Below are 8,441 nucleotides of genomic sequence, written 5' to 3'. Positions count from 1 at the left end.
TGGTAGATAATTTTTATAAACTGTAGTTTTGTTTTTGTTTTTGTTTTTTCTGATCTGTCTATAGGTGCTTTTTGTAGCTAGGCAATGCTGACTTTGCCCAATTAAGTTTGATAGTGTCCCTTCCAATTCTATTTTATGGAGCAGTTTGGGGCTCATTGATATTAACCATATATTAAAAGGTGATAAAATTTAGCTTAGAGTCCATTTGGTCACAGTTTTTCTTTGGAAGGAGAATTTTGCTGTTACTGAAATCTTATTATAAATCTGTTTTAGTTGTTTATGTCGTCTTTATTTAATTCTATTATATTTCTTATTTAGAATTAGTCCATTTCTTCCATATTATTCTGTTTTGATGTATAAATTTACAAAACTTCTCATTTTCCTCTGGATTCAATTAAAAGTTGTTGTGACTCTTCTGTTTCACTTCTAGTTTTATTTGGATCTTATGTCTCTTTTGCTTAGCACAATGACAAGTTTGTCAATCTTGTTTATATTGTCAAAGTATCAGTTTTTTGTTTGATTATTTCTTTCTATTTTCTTAGTCTATTTTATTAATTATTATTTTTCTATTGCTTACTGATTTGGGGATTGAAATGCTCTTGTTTTTCTAAATCTCTCACCACCATTAGAGTTTTTGTCTTTAAATATAAGCACTTATTGCTATAAGTTTACTTATAAATCAGCCTTAGGTATACTTCAAAGATTTAATACATTGTTCTTTCATTTTCATTGGATTCTACAAACATTTTAATTTTGTTCCTGATTTCTTCAATAACCGATTAATGATTCAGGTGTGTATAGTCCATCTTCAAATATTTGTATAGTGTCTCTTGCTATCATTACACCATCATTATTTAAAACATAAGAGATTATCTCAATTCTTTCATAGTTCAGACTTTTTGACCTATAATGTAGTCTTTTAAAGAGAAAACCCCCACAAATTCCTGAAAATAATGCATATTTCAATTTATGATGAATTAAATATTCTGTGTATATCTTTTAGGCTTGTCAAATATGAAAATATGTAGAATGATTTGATTTTTTAATAGTTAAGTTTCAATTTAGCTAAACTTGGGATTCTGTAATAGAGATATAATTCTATTCTCATATCTTTGCCTTATGAGTTGATTATTTTCTTACAGCTTGTAACATTATTTCTTTGTTTTGCATTTTTGACATCTTGACGAAAATATTTCATGAAGAGGTTCCTTACTGATAGAATAGTTGAGATTGTCTAGTTGATAGTATCAAGAATCAGCTAGGAGTCAAGGCCAGATTATATTAGATGAAATGGAAAGACCAACTTCCAGTTAAACACTATTCCATGAACTAGAGTCCTGGACGGAAGAAAAAAGACTAAGTTGGGTCCTGATACTCATCACTAATTCCTAACTATATATGAAATATTAACATGCCACCAAAATACTTGATATCGTAATCTCCCTGCCTTGATAGACTGTATCCACTTGAACTATAAAGAGAAATAAGCATTCCCTTCTTCAAGTTACTTTATACTAGTTATTTTGTAACAGCAATGAGAAAGACAGTCACTACAATGGTCCTTTCTATTTGGGCTTCTTAATCTTTCATGTGTTTTGATATCTGTTTTCCCCCCTAGATGTAGGGATTTTATACTGTAACCTAATTCAGTGTATTTCCCATGACTTTAGTGTTTTTCTCAGATCTTTCTTCTATCTAGCAGATTCCTAGGTTTTTTTTTTTTTCTCTTGATCATATATCAGAGTTCTTGAGTGCTGTGGTCATGTTTAGTTGCTTTCATTTTGCTTTTCCTTGTTGAGTACAGCATTTTCTCACTATTTTTGTCCCATCTCAGTGGACATTGTTCTTATGTAGTCAAACCCATAGGTCATTTACTTTTGGTAGTGTTTAATTCCAGTTTTTGTTTCCAATATTCCTATTCAGAATTTTCTAACCTCAATTTTCTTGCTGACTTTTTCTTTCATATTGCTGAGTTTCTCATCTATTTTGATCACTGGTTATTCTTTGTTGCTTACTCAGCTTATAAGGTCCTAGTTTGAGTGTATCTGCTTATTTGTATCATCCTTGAGGGCGCTGATCATTTATCTGAAATTGTACTTATTTCAATATTGATGCTTTTAGTAAGAAGTCAAATAGGCTTACTTTTATATTTATTTTTCTGTCATGAAATTTAAAACTGAATTGTATCCAAGTCTGATTTCTTGAATCATTGAACCTATTCATTTTCCAACTCTGAACAATAGCTAGAAGATCAACTAGTTGAATGGAAAAGACTCATTATTCCACAGAAGTTTCTTTCTACTATACTTAAAGGCAGTCACTTTCATACTGAGCTCTTTAGAATGAGTTAGCTTTAGCTTAGACATCATGGAATAACTCTATTTTCTTGTTTTGTACTATGTAGAGCTGCTCCACTTGAACAGACTTACTGAGGTAAAATTGAAGAGTTATTTTTGTTTCCTCTCACTGCTCTTTAGATGGAATGAATGTACTGTGTGCTTCCTGTCCTAAGAGACTGTTCTTTGTTTGTGTACCAAGTACAAGTGACATGAAACCCAGATGACATGTCTGATATGTTCTCCAACTTTCTCTGCAAAATAGTATGCATGTTCAATCTTTACTTCCCAGTCTTCTTTTCTCAATTTAAATCTTACCCTTCTATATACTAGAATGCAGTATTCATTCGGTTCTTTTTATAACAATCATGTGTGGCCCAGATGTTCCTTATTACCACAAATTTAACATTTTGAAGTACTTTTTAATTAGTTGGCATTTTCCTTTTGTTACTTGTCTTGCCTCAAACATATCCATATGTTTCTAATCTCACTTCAATAATTCTACTCTCCTTTGTTTCTGTGGTAACATTAACATTTTAAAATTACGCCTTATTTCTTCCCCAAGCTGTTTATAGGCTTTTCATTTCTATGCCTCTATGACTTTTTCATTTGATATGTATCCTTTGTGCTTTACTTTTCTAGAATAAGTGACATTAACTACTCATTTTGAGATTATAAATGATTATTTTGCATGTTACCTGTGGTTTGGTGGTGTATTTTCACTGTAATCAATGGCACTTATTTTTCCATTCAGTAGTTATTCAGCTTGTTTGGCAAGCTTCATATATATAGGAACACCACTAGTTTCTTGCTGATTGAAAGTCATCAGTGAATGATGTTTAGTTGCCAGAAAAACATCATGTAAAGACCAGTGGAAAACAGGAACAGGATGATAATTTTCTGGAACACACACATTTCTACCCTTTTGTTATTGTTCACTTTTATACTGAAGGCACAGCTTCCCTCTACTTTTGTTCTTTAAAAGACTCTCAGGTTGCCCAGAAATGATTAGTCATTTTGTTGTTCTTGTTTTGTTTCATTTTTTTTTTCTGTTTTGTATTTTTTATTGGTTGCTTTATTTATTTACATTTCAAATGTTATCCCCCTTCCCAGTCTCCCCTCCACAACCCCCCTATTTTACCCCCTGCTTTTATGAGGGTGCTCTTCCCACCCACCCACCCACTCCAGCCTCACTCCCCTAGCATTCCCCTAAGCTGAGACATCAAGCCTTCAAAGGACCAAGGGCCTCTTCTCCCATTGATGCCAGATAAGGGTGTCCTCTGCTACATATGCAGTTGGTGCAATGGGTCCCTCCATATGTACTCTTTGGTTGGTGGTTTAGCCCCTGGGAGCTCTGGGGGATGGGCATGTCTAGATGGTTGATATTGTTGTTCTTCCGATGGAGCTGCAAACTCCTTCAGCTCCTTCAGTCTTTCCCCCTAACTCCTCCATTAGGGTCCCTGTGCTCAGTTGGTTTTGTTGTCTAGTTCTCCCTGCTTTCCAAGCTCCACTCCTCCCCTGCTTTTACTTCATTTTGTAAAATCTCTGTGAACTAAAATCAAATCTTAAATAAAACACATTACTACCAGTTCATTTTCTCATAGGCTCCCTACCTCATCATTCCAACCTAGGCTTCTTCCTGCATTTTCCACAGGAAATTTGTTTAGATGTAAAATTATGTTTGCTCGCCATGATTAAGCTACAGTTGTGTTTAATTGTATCAAAGTTGGTAGGTTTTAAAAAATATGTACTTGGCTAAAATGCAACCAGCATCAACTCTCAGCATGTCCCTCATCCAAGTTCAAGATGCCAAGTATATGTAATCATTTGAGGTTTGTGGTCCTCACTGTTTTTCTATGTCAGAAGAGTTATTTTCCCTGATATTGTTTCTTTTTTGATTGTTATCTGTAGTTTTGAAAAGGAAGGGTAAAGAAGTATTTGTATCCTTCTTATTTTTACCATGGTTTGTTTTAATATCTGTTTTATCTATTATATAAATAATTATATGCTATCATATACAAATATTTCCTTAATATTCTATGCATGCTAGTGTACAATATATGTTTTCAAAAACTAGAAGTAGTTTTTTTTTTAAATACAGGTAATTTAAAAAAGTGTGAGATTTCAAGCAAAATTACGACAGTTTAAATGTAGATACAAGGAATACCACTTGTATCTATGAGATATAAAATTTTCATTTACAATGTTATAATTTTATTTTAATTGAAAATTTAATTTAAAATGTTTATTAAAACTTAATTAAAGTTGTATTAAAATTATTAAAATGCACTACAGTATTCTATATAGATTATTAAATATTAAATTTAAATTATTGATTAAATTTTTTATTAAAAATTGTTAATGATGTTCTATTGAGTTTCATTTTTGCTTCATTACTGACATGTTAGTATCTGGTCACTGGTTTTTATGAGCCATTTATGTTTTTAAATTATTTCACATCGGTTTTGATTTAATCAGTTCCAGATTTTCATTTTACTTAGTTTCTCTTCCATATTGGTAGTTGAGTAGATCTTTACTTTCTTCATTCTCTTCCCAATTCTCAGTGAACAACCACAGCAACAACATACAAAGAATCAATAAAACAAATTGTTCTGTCAAAAAAAAATGAGATTGACAAATCTTTATATAAGCTCACTAAAAGGTGGCTAGGATATTCGAATTAACAGAATTAGAAAGAAAAGGGAACAAAACAACAGGAACCAAGGAAATCCAGAGAATCATAAGGACATAACTCTAAAAACCTATAATCCAACAAATTAGAAAATCTAAGGAAAATTGAACATTTTCTCAATGCATACTACTTTCCAAAGATAAATCAGGATCGGATGAGGGATTTAAACAAAAATATAACTCACAGTGCAAAAGAAGCAACAATTAAAAACCCTTGAAGCAAACGAAGCCTAGCACTAGATTGTTTAGCACAGAATTCTACAGTCCTTTCAAAGAAGAATTAATAAAGATAGTTTTCAAATTATTTCACAAAATAGAAACAGAAGAAAAATTTCCCAATTCATTTATGAGGCCACAGTTACCCTTATACCCAAACTGTGTAAAGATCCAATAAAGAAAGATAATTATATAATATTTTTCTTATGAACATATATGTAAAAATCCTCTATAAAGATTTTACATATCAAAATCCAAGAACCCATCAAAAAGCTCATTCAATAGTGGTCCATTTTCCCAGCTCACAACTCCACCTACATTGCCAGAGGCATGCAGTACCAGGAACAACTAGATAAGATTCCTTCCATTGAATGACTTGTTAGCCCAGTCCTCCTAAGGAAAACCTAACAGTTCTAAACTAAATCCTGTACCCTGTACTTCATTTTCTGGCCTACAACTCTGCCTGCATTCCCTGAGACCTCCCAGCACCAGGAACAAACAGCTATGGTGCCATCCCAAGCCCTTGCCAACCAAAGACCATTAAAGCACACTCAAAAGTAGTAAACTGCACTGTTCCCTGTGCTTCATTTACCAGCCCACAACTTGGCCTGCTTTCCTGGAGGTCACTCTGACACCAAGGATCCCAGTCCATGCTGATAATAGGAATCACAGATACAAGTTTTACACCCAAAATCCTAGAAGCCACACAAGCCAGAAAAACCCCAGCAAGTGAAAGAGACCTGTATGAAAAGTTCTTTAAATTACTTTAGAGAGACATTGAAGAAAATATTAGAAGATGGAAAGATTTCCCATGCTCATGGGATCTATAGGATAATAAAAATGGCCACTGTATCAAAAATTATCTGTAGATTCAACACAATTCCCATCAAAATTACAACACAATTCATGACAAACCTTGAAAAGCAACTGTTGGGAACTAAAACAGGGGGCCTGATGGGAAGAGGGGGAAGGGGAACCCACACTCTGCCAGAGTTTTACCTATTCTCTGGCTTGTCAGGTGTGGGAGAGCTGCCATACACTTTCCACTCATCCCCGGGTGGGCATCTCCTCTGACCCACTTTTCAGGGGGTGGCAAGTGGAAGTCCTACCTGGGGTTCTCAGAGCTACTTTGCTAAAGCCACCAGGGTTATGAGAGAGAGGGATGAGGGAAGAGGTTCCCAACACTGACCAGAGTGAGTGCAGCAGATCTTGATGAGCAGAGACTCTCTATGGTTTTAGAGCTTTATTATAGAAATGCAGGGGGAAAGAGAGGAGGGTGTGGCTAGAGCAAAGAGAGTAAGAGGGAGAGAGGAGAGGAGAGGAGAGGAGAGGAGAGGAGAGGAGAGGAGAGGAGAGGAGAGGAGAGGAGAGGAGAGGAGAGGAGAGGAGAGGAGAGAGAAGACAAAGAGAAAGGAAAGAGGAGAGAGGAGTGAGAGAAGTGAGAGGTAAGAGAACAAAGGAGTGAGAGAGACAAGTAAGAGAGCAAGGTGGGGCTGAACAGCCCTTTTTATGGTCTTTACTGTTGCTAGGTAACTGGGGAGGAGTTTAGCCTGAAGGTCAGAAGCTTGGGCCATTGCCAACATGACTTCTAGCCATGCTTCTCTTATGGGGGCTGTCGGGGAGTGCGGGAGGGGGGGGGGCTGTAACTTAGGCAGGAGCCAGAGTTCTAGGAGCATGAGGGAACGCCTACTATGTCATGAAGGTGAATTATCACCCTTTGGGGTTCAGACCTCAGCTCAACTGGAGACCAGCCTGCAATTCCCCACAAGCAACACCTTCCAATTTCATATGGGGTAAAAATATTCCCTGGATATCTAAAAACAATCCTGTACATTAAAAGGAATTCTGTAAGTGTCACTATCTCTGATTTCAAGCTGTACTACAAAGCAATAGTGATGAAAACTTAACAGTATGGGCATAAAAACAAACAGGTTAATCAATGGTACCATATCAAAGAACCAGAAGTAAACCCACATCCCTGTAGACACTTGATTTTTGACAAAGAAGCCAAAACTAAAGAGGGTCCTGGAGAGGGTGGCATCAGGGTGCCTTCTGAAGTCAACCACAGTGACAGAAGCCCCGGCTCAGGGATCTGCGTGCAATGTCAGATACTTACCACCCTGTGTTATACTGATATACCACCCTTCCACCATGTGCCTCAGTATTGCCTAAAGAGATCTGTGCAAGAACCTTCTTCAGAATCACTACGCCATTAGAAAACAAACAAGAGGTATTTAGAGAAGAGAATTATAGAGTACTCAATGGGAGAAATGTGTGCGGTAGTATCAGGAATAGAGGACTACCAGCATTTAATACCTTGGTGTTAAAAATCAGATATAATAACAAGGAGATCTGGATATTGTAAAACCTGATTAGAAATTGGGTTCCCACATCAATAGTAACCTTAGTAAAAACACATTTGGTAAACACATCTTATACTGATGGGAAATTTTTCAATCATTTGGAGACTATTTGGCGTTTTAACCCAGGTCTTCCTGGCTATCCAAGAACTTGTACCTTGGATTTTTCCATTTCTTTTGAATTTTGCTCCCTTCTGCACTCTCAGCTCGCTACACTGTTCTTCAATGAAGTTCTGAAACAAATGGTAGCAGCCTTTGAAAGAAGAGCGTGTAAACTGTATGGTCCAGAGACAAACATACCTCAGGAATCAATGCTTCATGAAATTCACCACACCTAAGAGGAAAATAATAGCTGCCTTCACCTACTCGTGACTAGTTTGTTCACTTTTAGGAAGTCCTTTCACCATCTATTGAGAAGTCAGAAAGCATTTGTTCAACCTGCCTTGATTCTAAGCCCACTCTGTTGAAAATATGCACATTGAATATGGACCCACTTGTACATAGAATTATTTCTTCAATCAAGTGTGACTCTATGTATCATGTACATTTGCAGGCTCTGTCCCCTTTTATAATAACAGATGTCATCACTATTGCCACATTCCTCGTTTGAGTACACAGAAGAACAAATCTTTAATTTTCACCTTACATGAAAAGGTTAGCTGAGATACAATGTGTGTTATATTAACCATATCACTTTTAAGTTATTTGGTTCAGATTATTTGTAACTTATTGTTATTCATCATGCCATATGGCTGAGGGTACTTGAGTAATCATATATTTAATGTTAAAACTTTGATTTAAAGTACTGCTAATGAAATCTTAGCACTTTGGGTATTTT

General features: G+C 35.6%; 1 pseudogene; it reads left to right on the top strand.

Moving 5' to 3' along the window:
- Positions 1-4,026: 4,026 nt before the first annotated feature.
- On the top strand, positions 4,027-7,941 carry Gm19480 (annotated as a pseudogene).
- Positions 7,942-8,441: the final 500 nt, after the last annotated feature.

The sequence above is a fragment of the Mus musculus genome, chromosome 1, assembly GCF_000001635.26.
Source record: "Mus musculus strain C57BL/6J chromosome 1, GRCm38.p6 C57BL/6J".
Classification (NCBI taxonomy): Eukaryota; Metazoa; Chordata; class Mammalia; order Rodentia; family Muridae; genus Mus; species Mus musculus.
Note: the sequence above shows the minus strand (reverse complement) of the source record. Positions and strands in the feature narration are given on the sequence as shown.